General features: G+C 38.2%; 1 protein-coding gene across 5 annotated transcripts in view; it reads right to left on the minus strand.

Moving 5' to 3' along the window:
* Positions 1–14,685, minus strand: part of LOC137237813 (carboxylic ester hydrolase) — a 140,238-nt gene that overhangs the window by 94,013 nt on the left and 31,540 nt on the right. For 3 of the 5 annotated variants that reach the window (XM_067762017.1, XM_067762015.1, XM_067762014.1), the window contains exon 1: positions 10,639–10,893. The exons of 1 other annotated variant lie outside the window; for it this stretch is intronic. The gene's annotated coding sequence lies outside the window, so the exon portion shown is untranslated. Of the gene's footprint in view, positions 1–10,432; positions 10,894–14,685 lie in introns of those variants that run through there. One more of the 5 variants, XM_067762016.1, reaches the window with a different exon arrangement.

Raw genomic sequence — 14,685 nt, forward strand, 5'->3', positions numbered from 1 at the left:
CATAAAGGTGGACCAGGGGTGACTCTAGGATGTGTTTGTACGATATGGGTATCAAATTAAAGGTATTAATGAGGGTTTTAAAAGGGAGTGGTGGTGGTTGTATAGGTGGTCGCTTTTTCGAGATATCGCCATAGAGGTGGACCAGGGGTGAATCTAGAATGCGTTTGTATAATATGGGTATCAAACAAAAGGTGTTAATGAGTATTTTAAAAGGGAGTGGGCCTTAGTTCTATAGGTGGACGCCGTTTCGAAATATCGCCATAAAGGTGGACCAGGGGTGACTCTAGGATGTGTTTGTACGATATGGGTATCAAATTAAAGGTATTAATGAGGGTTTTAAAAGGGAGTGGTGGTAGTTGTATAGGTGGTCGCCTTTTCCAGATATCGCCATAAAGGTGGACCAGGGGTGACTCTAGGATGTGTTTGTACGATATGGGTATCAAACGAAAGGTGTTAATGCGTATTTTATTAGGGAGTGGGCTTAGTTCTATAGGTGGACGCCTTTTCGAGATATCGCCATAAAGGTGGACCAGGGGTGACTCTAGAATATGTTTGTACGATATGGGTATCAAATGAAAGGTGTTAATGAGTATTTTAAAAGGGCGTGGGGCTTAGTTCTGTAGGTGGACGCCTTTTCGAGATATCGCCATAAAGGTGGACCAGGGGTGACTCTAGAATGTGTTTGTACGATATTGGTATCAAATTAAAGGTATTCATGAGAGTTTTAAAAGGGAGTGGTGGTAGTTGTATATGTGAAGGCGTTTGCCAGATATCGACCAAAATGTGGACCAGGGTGACCCAGAACATCATCTGTTGGATACCGCTAATTTATTTATATATGTAATACCTGCAAAGATTTCAAGGGTTTTTTATTTCGCCCTGCAGAATATTTTCATTTTCTTCTACTTAATATGGTAGGTGTCACAACCGTTTTACAAAGTTTTTTCCAAAGTTATATTTCGCGTCAATAAACCAATCCACCATGTTTCATTCCTTTTTTCGTATTTGGTATAGAATTATGGCATTTTTTTCATTTTTCGGAATTTTCGATATCGAAAAAGTGGGCGTGGTCATAGTCGGATCTCGTTCATTTTTTACACCAAGATAAAGTGCGTTCAGATAAGTACATGAACTAAGTTCAGTAAAGATATGTCGATTTTTGCTGTAGTTATCGTGTTAACGGCCATGCGGAAGGACAGTCGGACGACCGTGTATAAAAACTGGGCGTGCCTTCAACCGATTTCGCCCATTTTCACAGAAAGTAGTTAGCGTCATAAAATCTATGCCCCTACCAAATTTCAAAAGGATTGGTAAATTTTTGTTCGACTTGTGGCATTAAAAGTATCCTAGACAATTTAAATGAAAAAGGGCGGAGCCACGCCCATTTTGAAATTTTCTTTTATTTTTGTATTTTGTTGCACCATATCATTACTGGAGTTGAATGTTGACATAATTTACTTATATACTGTAAAGATATTAAATTTTTTGTTAAAATTTTACTTAAAAACAATTTTTTTTTAAAGTGGGCGTGGTCCTTCTCCGATTTTGCTAATTTTTATTAAGCGTACATATAGTAATAGGAGTAACGTTCTTGCCAAATTTCATCATGATATCTTCAACGACTGCCAAATTACAGCTTGCAAAAGTTTTAAATTACCTTCTTTTAAAAGTGGGCGGTGCCACGCCCATTGTTCAAAATTTTACTAATTTTCAATTCTGTGTCATAAGTTCAACTCACCTACCAAATTTCATCGCTTTATCTGTGTTTGGTAATGAATTATTGCACTTTTTCGGTTTTTCGAAATTTTCGATATCGAAAAAGTGGGCGTGGTTATAGTCCGATATCGTTCATTTTAAATAGCGATCTGAGATGAGTGCTCAGGAACCTACATACCAAATTTCATCAAGATACCTCAAAATTTACTCAAGTTATCGTGTTAACGGACGGACGGACGGACGGACATGGCTAAATCAAATTTTTTTTCGATCCTGATGATTTTGATATATGGAAGTCTATATCTATCTCGATTTCTTTATACCTGTACAACCAACCGTTATGCAATCAAAGTGAGCTCTGCTCAACTGAGTATAAAAATTTAAATGTGAAACTAACTGAAAATATTTTGAGTTTCGAATGGCGGGATAAGAATAATCTCGAACCAATGAAAAGAAATTTAAAACTTCAAAGTACCAAAAATCTAAAATCTTGAACCGCTAATGAGAACAAATTTTGAAATGCCCCAAAAGTAAATATATTCGAGAATATTTTGAACTTCGAACGATTGTTTTTGAGAAAGTTTGCAAAAAAAATCTCGATCCGCCAATAACACAAAATTTTTAAATGTCAATGCAGTAACAATACTCGAACTGTCAATGAAAACAAATTTTAAACTACTTAAATCTTGAATCGCTTATGAGAACAAGTCTTGAGTTTTGAAGTCTCAGAAAAGTAAAATAATCGAAAGTATTTCGAATTTCGAGCTATCAGGCAACGTAAACACCTAAAATCTGTATCAACAGCAAGAACAAATTTTTTATTCCGAATCTTCGAAAAGTGATAGTGTTCGAAAATATTTCGAAATTTGAACGATCGGAGAAAGAATATTTTCGAACTGTCGACAGTCGAAAAAATCTCAAATCACCAAAGAGAATAAATTTTGAGTTTCCAAATGTCCGAAAAGTGCAAATATTCGGAAATATTTCACATTTCGAGCTTTTGGAAAAAACGCAAAAACTCGAATTTCCAAAGAACTTATCTGGAATCGACATTAAGAACAAATTTTTTATTTTAAAATGTTCAAAAATTGGAAATATTCGAAAATATTTCGAATTTTGAACGATCTGGGAAAGAATAATTTCGAACTGTCGGAAATCACAAAAATCTCGAATCGCTAATGAGAACAAATTTCGAGTTGCGAAATCTTCGAAAATTAAAAGTATTGGAATGGAAAAAGAATTGCCTAAGGGCTAAAATCTCGAATCGACAAAAAGAAAAAATTTTGTGGATTGTGTGTAATTTTGAAAAAAAAAAATGCTTATTTTGCTTTCTTGTTTGAATAAATACATAGTAACTCTGAAGAAGTTACAGTGTCAGACAGAAGCTACAATGTGTCGAAACGCATTGGAGAAAAGCAAAATCTATGTTTTTGCTTTAAATTGAACGACCAAAAAGTTCTAACGCTGCAATTTCGAAATCTCCCAAAAGTAAAATTACTCAAAATTTTAAAGAGCCAAATTCCCTAAATCTCGAATTGCGAACCATCAGAAAAAATAAAAATACTCAACCGATTAACGAAAATGGACATTCCCGACAATCACAATTATCCATAAAATTCGAGCCGAATCCCAATGATTATTGGGTTTACGTGAATGTATGTACTACATATGTAAATACTGTGTAAGTATGTAAGTATATGATGCAAATATATTTACATATATGATTTATAAGATAAATTATTTCAATTTAAGCTGCTATAAATCACTTTATTTAATTATCATCATTAATTGAACGAATTCATTTAAATAGCGATTGAAGATAATTATTAACAGATTTACAAGTTCACGAGTTTGGTTTTGTTGTTTTTATAGGAGTTATATACTTAATTGAGCTACTTAACAGTAATCAAAATATCAAAGTTACAATTGCTACCGCCCTTATAAATCAATTTTGCAAGCGAATATGCCAAGCCCAACAAAAGACTTAAGCAACAAACTCGATTCTCTAATTTACTTCGCTGATTATCTCCGAACTGCGCAGTGCATAGGTTGGGATGCTTAGCTCATCAATGAAATGACAAATATATTGTACACATTTACTTAGTGATGCGTAACTGATTTGCAGTTAATGGATAACAATTATGTAATGCTTGTCGAAATGATTGAAAAGTGTGCAAATAATAATTGAAAAATATTGTAACTAAAAGAAAATTAGCAAAAACATAATTGGATAAGGTCGTTAACTAAAATAAGGCTTAAAACTGAAACTAGTTCAATGGGGTAAGAAAAAAAATCTGCAAAAAAATTTAAATAAAAAGAAATTCAAAATATGCTCATTGAAGCGCATAAAAACGAGCACGCTTGTGGACACATTTGGCGCATGCGCAGTAATAAAGAGTTTTATTAGGTTGCCTCAAACGTTCATTACATGAGAGTGGGATGTGTGCTGGACAATGACTTCATCTTCAAAAGAAAAAAAAAATCGACTTTCGCTCACCATTTAGAGTTGCAGATTTCGTTTTTAAATACAAACAAAAACGTCAAAGTGATAATTATGTAATAATTTGTTCGCTATTGTGGGTAGTTAACGGTTACCTTAATGTTAAAGAGTTGTTGTTGGAATATTAAAAGCACATGTTATGTTAGTTTGTGCTGAACGGTAGCTGCCTTTGGGTAGGATAAGCATATTTAAACTACATGGAAACGCGCTGTGTTGGATAAATCGTCCGGAGATCCGAGAAAGGTGAGACTGAGGTACTTGGATAAGTCTTCCGGAGATCCGAGAAGGGTGACATCGAGGTACTTTCATATTGTTTTACTATAACTGAACTTTATGACTATATCTTGTCAACTCCAGTAGAATAAAATTTTAAGCTGAGCTGTCAAAACAACAAATACCAGGCATAAATTACCAATTGATAGGGAAGATTACCCTTTGTTACATTTATCTGATTTCCTGCTTTGTGTGTTTTTTAGCTCACCATGAGCCCATCTTTTGAAGAAGAGCCTTCAATAAACCAGCGAAACTTTCACGAATACCCATTCCAACCAGGAGGTGAGTATAGGAAGATATATTTGATATGTTAAAAAGCTATTTTTGTTGGCCACGCTGCAGCAATGACGAGAAATTGGGGTTTGCTGAACCGCATCCGCCTTAATAAATTTAAAAGAAGCCAATGCACCAGAAACACAGTAAGCTTCATAGTCACAGTCAAAGCAGACCTAGACATGCATAACAAATGCAGTATGAATACTACGACCCCCATAGGATTAACACACCAACTTACCTTTTGACACATTTAATCCTAAAATATAATACCAGAGTTACTTTCCTAATTAGGAACAGCCTGAAACAGGGAAGCTCATATATTCTTGATAAGAACGACGTCAGTGTCGGTGGGGTTGGCAGCCTGTCCGCACGGTTCTTCCCATCTATTTACAATATACAGATATGATATTACAAAACATTGCCCAGGGTGCCCAGAAATCTTCTCTCAACAGTATTTCCAGATTATCAGCTATATAACTAATAAATCCTATTGCAAGACTGAGCCTAAAAATTGTATTTCCAGGAAGAGTCTCTGAAATTTGTAAAAATTATATTTTCCGATTGGCTGGGATCACATAAACCGTCTAGGAAGGGTACGAAAAGATTTACAAATTTCAGCGAAGGTGATTATGTAAAATCAATCAGTTGGGCAAGTTGGCGTGGAATGCCCCTAATATATAGCATATCGATGGCTGAGTGGATGATCAAAATGCAATGGTATACACAGAAAGACGTGAGTGGGAAAAATATCCAGCAGAAGTAGAACAAAAATAGGCAACCTGGTAAACGATGTCCAGAGATTGTATCTTATGTTCGCGGTGTCAAATCAATAAAATCCGTAGAAAATGCTTTGATTTTAAAGCCGCCTGTAGACACCACATTGCATAGAGTGGTAATAAGCATAGAGAAGGCCCTGGAATATATGCAATATGCTCTATGAGTCTTCTTAGACATTGCCGGGGCTTTCAGTAATGTTTCTAAATGGTCGATTATGGATGGTCTTAATTACATTAAAGTACATCCAGCCTTAACGAGATGGATCGGCAGCATGTTAAATTGCAGGAAGATTATATCACAATGGGGATTGTACGAGGCTACGAAATCAGAGGACAGGGGTACGCCGCAGGGAGGGGTGCTATCACCTCTGCTGTGAACGCTGGTCATCAACCAACTGCTCAGACGATTCGATGAGGGACCCGTAAAACTTACGGCTTACGCAGATGACGTTGCAGTTGTCAATTGTAAGTGGAAAGTGCCTTCCAACGATTAGCTCTTTGATGGATCGGGTGCTTAGGGATATGCATACCTGGGCATCTAATATCGGCTTGAAAGTCAACGCAGAGAAGACTGATATGGTCTTGTTTACAAAGAGGTACAAGGTCCCAAATTGGACAAGGGCTAAGTTGGGTGGAGTGACCCTACAGGAGAAACCTTGCACAAAATATCTAGGAATCATCCTAGACAGTAATCTGTCATGGAATCTCAACGTGTAGGAGAGGGTGAAGAAGGCCTCAACGGCACTTTATGCATGTCAAAGAATGCTGGGGTGTACGTGGGGCTTATTGCCCTCTCTTTCTCATTGGATTTTTACAGCGATTGTAAGCCCTACGGCCACCGTGGTGTGCTGGCAGCGTGCTCCGCCTACCACACTGTGTGCTCTGGGTTCACACCCCGGGCAAAGCAACATCAAAATTTTAGAAATAAGGTTTTTCAATTAGAAGACATTTTTTCTAAGCGCTGTCGCTCCTCGGCAGTGTTTGGCAATCGCTCCGTGTGTATTTCTGCCATGAAACGCTCTCAGAGAAAACTCATCTGCCTTGCAGATACCGTTCGGAGTCGGCATGAAACATGTAGGTCCCGTCCGGCCAATTTGTAGGGAAAATAAAGAGGAGCACGACGCAAATTGGAAGAGAAGCTCGGCCTTAGATCTCTTCAGAAGTTATCGCACCTTACATTTATTTTTTTTTTATGCAGACTATCAATGCTTTGCATTACGGGAGTCCTGAAAACAACCCCGACGGCTGCACTGAATGCCATTCTGCACATTCCACCTGTAGACCTGGTAGCAAAGAACATAGCGTTAACAACTGCAACTAGGCTAGGTGACTCGGGTCAGCTTAAGGCCATAATAGAGGTGAACGGTTGGCGCAAGGGAGCTCAAATGGCGGACGAGGCGATACATGTGTACACAGATGGTTCCAAAGTAGTGCTGATCCAGAAATAAACAGATCCTACAGGCTGCCGGATTACTGTAGCATTTTCCAAGCGGAAATATTAGCCGTAACCAAAGCAGTAGAAACTTTGGAAGAGAATGGCTTGAGCTGCAACCTGGTTAACTTTTATATTGACAGTCAAGCAGCAATTAAGGCAATAATCTCGCATAGCACAGCATCTAAATGCGTGTTAGAGTGTAAGCAGTCTCTGGAGAGAATCGGGACAGGGAGAAGCATACATGTATATTGGGTCCCAGGGCATATGGGAATAGATGGGAATGAAAAAGCGGATGAACTAGCTAAAAAGGGCGTATCCCTTGAAGCTTGCTCTGCAGACGCCCCAAATAGACTGGGCGAGATTAAGCGAAGGAGAGAGATGCACATGATCGACCAAGCGAAAGGCGTGGGTTCAAGCGCGAGCTGTAAAATGTCGAAGATTATGTGTAGGTCTTACAACCTTAGACTAACAAAGTTGCTTCTATCATTAAAAAGAGAGGACTGTAGACTCATGACGGGTATTCTCACTGGACACTGCCTGCTGGCGTCACATGCCTTTAAACTAGGCTTGGTCAGTGATAGCAGGTGTAAGAAGTGCGGGTTGGAGTAGGAAACGATCAAGCACGTTCTCTGCTCGTGCCCTGCTCTTACCAGGCTAAGACTCCAGCTATTAGGAGTGATACAGCTGTCAGATCTAGAAGCAGCAAGTGGCTTAAGTCCTAGGAAGCTTCTCGAATTTTTTTCGTAGAGGACGGAGTTATTTTATAACATAGGTCCTGGTTTTTGATAGCTTTTTTCAATTTGGTCGTTAAAACATACTTCTGGTAACACTACGAACTCATTCAGTCTATGTGAGGTCCTCATGGAACGACCCGTTCAACCTAACCTAAACTAAAGCCGCCTGATTTTAGAGTCTGACTTTTGTTTTCCCACAAAAACGTATACGGTTGTTCAAAATGACTTTGACGCAAGGAACAAAAGCAAAACGAAGGACCTGCTGTCAACAAGAATGGAGTAAAGTATTCTTATCGATAATCGGATTGCCTATGGAAGCAGTGAAAGAGGAATGCTTAACTCATTTGAAAGCAGAAGATCTCTTGGAATCTCCAATTGAGAGAAGTTACATGCCGAATTTGTTGGACCGCCAAACGCTGCATGCTAAATAAGTAAAACTGTCACTAAGAACACGTGACTTAATATACATATCACATTTATTTCTTGCCATTGGGTTAGATTTTTTGTGTCACTCTTTGCGTTGGCAGTCACTTTTGAAATTGATAAGAAAAAAATGAAAAAAAAAAAACAGCTTCAATGACACTTGCGACATACATTAGATATTGACATTCATAATTCGTTCAAATATTTGACTTTTGGTCTTTTATTTTTTCTGAATTTTGTTTCCCACTGTCTAACTGGCCTAAGTACATACATACACACTTCTCGCCAAACCAAAAATTTTGAGGTAGAAGATATGAAAAAAACTCCTTTTTGGAGCTTTTGCCGAAACGGTGGCCTTACCACAGAAAGGGGGGCTAATATGGCGGAAGGTTGCTTCTCCCCATATTTAATATTAAACCGCTGATTGGGGCCCGGGAAGCGGGACAAGATATTGAGCTGGGTGAAAAAGAGGCAGATGTTTGCGACCCCGAATACAGATACAGAGTATAGAAGAGAACGAGACAAACAGTAGAAAAGAACCCTCTACTATAACGGGCAGCTTTGAGATTTGTACAGCGCACTGAGGGAATAGTTGACCAAACTGGCCAGAAGAGGCTGCCCTCTGCCGACGCCAATTCACTAACAAGAACTTTGCCACTATTAGTCCTTAATTTCGCAAGCGGTTTTGATAGAGAGAAGAAGCACTGCTCTTAGAAAAAGAAAGAATTTCCGGCTGGGATGAAGAGACAGTCAAAATAATGTAAGCCAGCAGGAATTACTTAAGTCTCTAAGGTAGAACGCAGAAGAAATGGAACAATAACGCGACCTTCAAACGGCTAATACGGTGGAAACAGCATAGGTAGTTAAGAGACCTCAAGAACTTGAAACTAAGACGTAGGTACAATGCTGAAGATGTTGCAGTAGAAGAAACGGTACGGAAAAAGCTGAATTCATGGTAACGAAAAGCCTGTTCTAATATCGATAAAGATCTAGCGGTTGTAGCCAGACCTTATATCAGCTCCGGTATGTCAATAAAAAGAGTAGAGAACAAAAGAGTCAAACTCCTGCAATGTATGCACCTAAGGCCACCACTATAGAGAAGCTGGATGAATCCAACATTTCACCACGAGTCCTGATGGGACGGTGATAAGGATCATTCCAGGATCTTTAAACGTGAAATTAACAAGGAAAAGGGAGTTGAATGAAAAAATGTCTATGAGTATATTGGATGCTTCAGCAAAACAGGTTGAAGAATGCTCTCCCTGAAGGAGCTAGAATTTAGAGACAACACCGGAAATGGTCATGTTGTAGTGAAAGTTCTCTGGATGCGCTTCCTGACACATATTTCAAGTCGAAACATAACATCTACAACCCGAATGTGGGTTTGTGATGTGAGCTCAAACGATTCCAGAACAGCTCAAAGAACTGAAAAACGTTCCACTCACTTCGAGTAGTACTCGTATGTAATTCATACCATCATAGGGCGACCGCCGTGGTGTGTGGGTTCAAGGTCCCGGCAAGGAACATCGAAAATTATATTAAAAAAACGTGTTTTCAATTAGAAAACAAGTTTTTCTAAGCGAGGTTACCTCTCGGCACTGTCCTGGCAAATAATGCGAATCCTTTTCTGCCATGAAAAGCTTCTAAGTAAAAATTCGGCTGCCCTGCAGATGCCCTTCGTAGTCGGTATAAAATATGCCGCTGCCGTCCCTCCAATTTGTAGGAAAAGTTAAAAGGAGCACGACGCAAATTGGAAGAGAAGATCGGCCTTAATCTCCTGGGAGGTATATCGCCCCTTGTATTTATTTATATTATTTTTTGCCTAATGCAGAGAAGGCAGAATTCACAGCACGTTCGTTAAGGCCAATAATATCAATATCATCAGAATACACTAGCGATTGTACGCGCATCGTGAAGATCTGGTCAATACGTGATATTAGACAGGCTTATTCTGCGGTAATAATCGCAGTTTGCGGCATCATTTTTTTTGTGTGATGGACAGAGCACACATAAATTTCTATATGAAGGCATTCGTTCATCCCATGCTATGATTCCTTAAAAGACGTCCGTCTCTGATATTTATCAAGAGTTGAAGCCTCAAAATAGTAACTACTTTTGCGCTCCCGCTTTCGTTACCCGGCATGTATGTAATTATGTGTTTATGTGTGTGTATATGCCAACTCTTATGCAATATTGGCTTTTTTTCGGGAAAGTACAAGGAAGTAAAAATACAACGAGCTAAATAAGCGCCAAAAGAGTTATGAAAATGCGCTCTATTGATAAGCAATAAAATAAATACACTAGTCTACCCGACATTGTGCTCTATAATGTTAGTGTGTAAGTATGTCAGGCCGTAGCTCAGCAGTGTTGCTTGCGTGAGGTTTTTTTGTTGAAGTTCAAGTTTGTAGCTTAAGTCTTTAGTTTTGGTAAAACAAAAAACTGTCAAATCCGCCTTCCGTGCTTGCACTACATTGGTTTGATAAACATGAATTATGTTGCTATTACCGTTATGTGATTTTTAATTTTTATTTTAAAATTTATTTATTTTTTTTTTTTGCATTTCTTTTTGGTAAATTAATATTTACAATATTTAAATTTAAAAAATTCGTTTTCTTTTAACTTTTTTGGACACCATGGAATTTTTGTATTTATTTATTTATTTTTTTTTTTGCATTTAAATCACGTTTTTCCGCCTTTGATTTACGAATTTAAAAATTTTCAATGTTTAACCGCTTTATTAGCGCAAAATGTTGTTTATGCTTTGGCGGTCGTCGCTGAACTGAAGTTGCTTTGCTCATTTATGCGTCAAATTGTTTTGTGATATGAGATCGACACTGCTAAAGTTGAAGCGAACAAGTGCATGCTGAGCTCGCGGTCACAAAAAATATTTAAATTATAAAAAATAAATAAAAAAATTATAAATAAAAATGCCATTGCGAGTATGTAGATATGTCGATATGTAATGCACGTTATATTTACGATGTAATAGTGCCGCATTCTGCAAATAAACGTCCGCGCGAACAAATGTCAAAGAGCAATAAAACAAAAAAAAAAAATAAAAATAAAAATAAAAATTTATTAAAAAAAAATACAAGAAAAAAGTTTGTGTGACATTTGCTTAAAAAAAGGAAAAAACATTTGTAAACTCATGTGCGTTTCTATTAATTTTGTTAGCTATTTAGAATAAGATTAGCCATCTTCACGTAAATAAATTGTTGTTATACCCAGCGTGTACTTGTACGCAAGGATATTATCACTTGGTGACGTGTAACACTGTCAATGGAACTAGTGTCAATTAATTCTCTTTCAAAAGCGAATTTATGTCAGTTGATGTTAGCTCCATTGACACTACACGTCACCTTATAACTTTGGTTAGATAACGTAAGTACGTAATGGCATAAAGAATCACGATAACTTGAGTGAAAACTGAGATATCTTTACAAAATATCCTATACTGGCTTATCGCGATTAAAAATGGGCGAAATCGAACGATAACTACACCAACTTTTTTAACGTAAGTACGTAATGGCATAAAGTAATCACGATAACTTGAGTGAACACTGAGATATCTTTAGAAAATTTCCTATTCTGGCTTATCATGATTTGGAATAGAGTCGTATTGATAATTGGCGAAATCGAACGATAACCACACCCACTTTTTTAACGTAAGTACGTAATGGCATAAAGGCATCACGATAACTTGAATGAAAACTGAGATATCTTTACAAAATTTCCTATACTGGCTTATCATGATTCAGAATAGAGTGGTATTGAAAATGGGTGAAATCGAAGGATAACCACACCCACTTTTTTAACGTAAGTACGTAATGGCATAAAGTAATCACGATAACTTGAGTGAAAACTGAGATATCTTTACAAAATTTCCTATACTGGCTTATCGCGATTAAAAATGGGCGAAATCGAACGATAACTACACCAACTTTTTTAACGTAAGTACGTAATGGCATAAAGTAATCACGATAATTTGAGTGAAAACTGAGATATCTTTAAAAAATTTCCTATTCTGGCTTATCATGATTTGGAATAGAGTCGTATTGAAAATGGGCGAAATCGAACGATAACCACACCCACTTTTTTAACGTAAGTACGTAATGGCATAAAGTAATCAGGATAACTTGAGTGAAAACTGAGATATCTTTACAAAATTTCCTATACTGGCTTATCGCGATTAAAAATGGGCGAAATCGAACGATAACTACACCAACTTTTTTAACGTAAGTACGTAATGGCATAAAGGCATCACGATAACTTGAATGAAAACTGAGATATCTTTACAAATTTCCTATACTGGCTTATCATGATTCAGAATAGAGTGGTATTGAAAATGGGCGAAATCGAACTATAACCACACCCACTTTTTTAACGTAAGTACGTAATGGCATAAAAGCATCACGATAACTTGAGTGAAAACTGAGATATCTTTACAAAATTTCCTATACTGTCTTATCATGATTCAGAATAGAGTGGTATTGATAATGGGCGGAATCGAACGATAACCACACCCACTTTTTTAACGTAAGTACGTAATGGCATAAAGGCATCACGATAACTTGAATGAAAACTGAGATATCTTTACAAAATTTCCTCTACTGGCTTATCATGATTCAGAATAGAGTGGTATTGAAAATGGGCGAAATCGAACGATAACCACACTCACTTTTTTAACGTAAGTACGAAATGGTATAAAGGCATCACGATAACTTGAATGAAAACTGAGATATCTTTACAAAATTTCCTATACTGGCTTATCATGATTCAAAATAGAGTGCTATTGAACTTGGGCGAAATCGAACGATAACCACACCCACCTTTTTATATGAAAAATTTCGAAAAATGAAAATGCGGTAATTTAATACCAAAGACCGATAAAGGGATGAAACCTCATGACTCAAAATAGAAATATCCTAAAACTTTGGAAAATATGCGTAGTTTCATAAGCCGTAAATCAAAGGAAAGTCAAGATATCATGTTGAACTACATATGTCATGGTGCTTGTCCTTGCTATTATATATACACTTTCTGAAAATTGACAAAATCGGTGACAAAGCCAGACGGCGGGCCAACAGACGCGCACACAAGCATAAAAACAGCGCGTCCCCCATTACCATCTCCGTCAAAGGAGTTGAAGATGCCATGGGTCATGCTAAACCATCCAAAGCAGTAGGCTCAGACGGTATATCCATGCCGATGCTTAAAAACTTGGCAAAGAGGGATTTATATATCTAGCACATGTCTTCAACATGTCTTTGTCCACTTCCTCATCTCCGAAAAATGAAAAGTGGCGAGAAAACCAGCTAACATAGGAGAGGCATATCGCCCGACATCTCTCCTATCCCAGTAGCCAAAACACTTTCAGCCATTCTGCTGCCTGATTTCACCGCAAACTTACATTTTGCCAATCATCAATATGGCTTTCGAAAACTGCATAGCACTACCACCGGACTAAACGCCATCAACACACAGAGCAATTGCGTATTGAATCAAACACACAATTGCATATTGAATAACTTACACAATACACAAAACAAATGTCGACCATATTGGACATCCACGTTGCTGGCATTACGCCACCGACTATCCTACACCCAAGTAGTGGAGGTAACGTTCCATCAGGATCTAGATTTTGGCGAGTATACATCCGCGAGGGTGGGGCCGTGTGTAGGCCATGTTATGCGAATGAAAGATGATGCTCCGGCCAAGAAAGTGTTTCTATCGGAACCCGCCTATGGAAGCAGAGGTAGAGGGCGGCCCCCACTCCGTTGGAAGGACCAGGTGGAAAACGATTTAAACTCCCTTGGTGTAACCAATTGGCGCCGGTTGGCGGAGCGAAGGAGCGACTGGCGCGCCTTGTTGGACGGCCATAACCGTTTAGACGGTTAAGCGCCAATTAAGTAAGTAAGTAAGTATACATCCGGGATGGTCCCTAAAATCTAGAGCCGTAACAAAAAACCCTCAAATATCTTGCCGGCAGCACTTGGAGTAAAGATAAACAGACTCTCATTACCATTTACAAAGCAATTGACAGACCACTTGCATGCTACGCGTCCCCAATATAGTCGATCCTAAGGGATTACTCACTGGAAGAAACTACCGGCCTATCAAAACAGCGCTAGAACCGCTACGGGTTTTCTTCCTATGTCCCCAGAACACAATTTACACAGTGAGATGAGAGTACTCCCATTAGGAAGAGAAATAAAATGCTGAACAAACAGTTTCTGCTGAATACCCAGAAACCTGGGCATCCCAACAGACATCTGCTCAAATAGGACTTCCCAGGCGCTTTAGAAATTATCTCCGCAAGCATTATGAGGAAATACGGCACCTGAGAACACAGCCGTATGTAGAAAAATAGGACAAAGAGGTCGTCAGTGATATCCACAAAAAGTCGTCGGACCTATATGCCAGCAATTGCCCGGCGAACCCTGTTCTTAAAGATAAATACCCTGAACTCACAGAAGAGGAAAGCAATCTCTTTAGGTAGACGCGCGTCACTCTAGCCCAACTTCGATTTGGATACTGTAACAGGTTAAA

Source organism: Eurosta solidaginis, chromosome 1 (assembly GCF_040869045.1).
Source record: "Eurosta solidaginis isolate ZX-2024a chromosome 1, ASM4086904v1, whole genome shotgun sequence".
Lineage (NCBI taxonomy): Eukaryota > Metazoa > Arthropoda > Insecta > Diptera > Tephritidae > Eurosta > Eurosta solidaginis.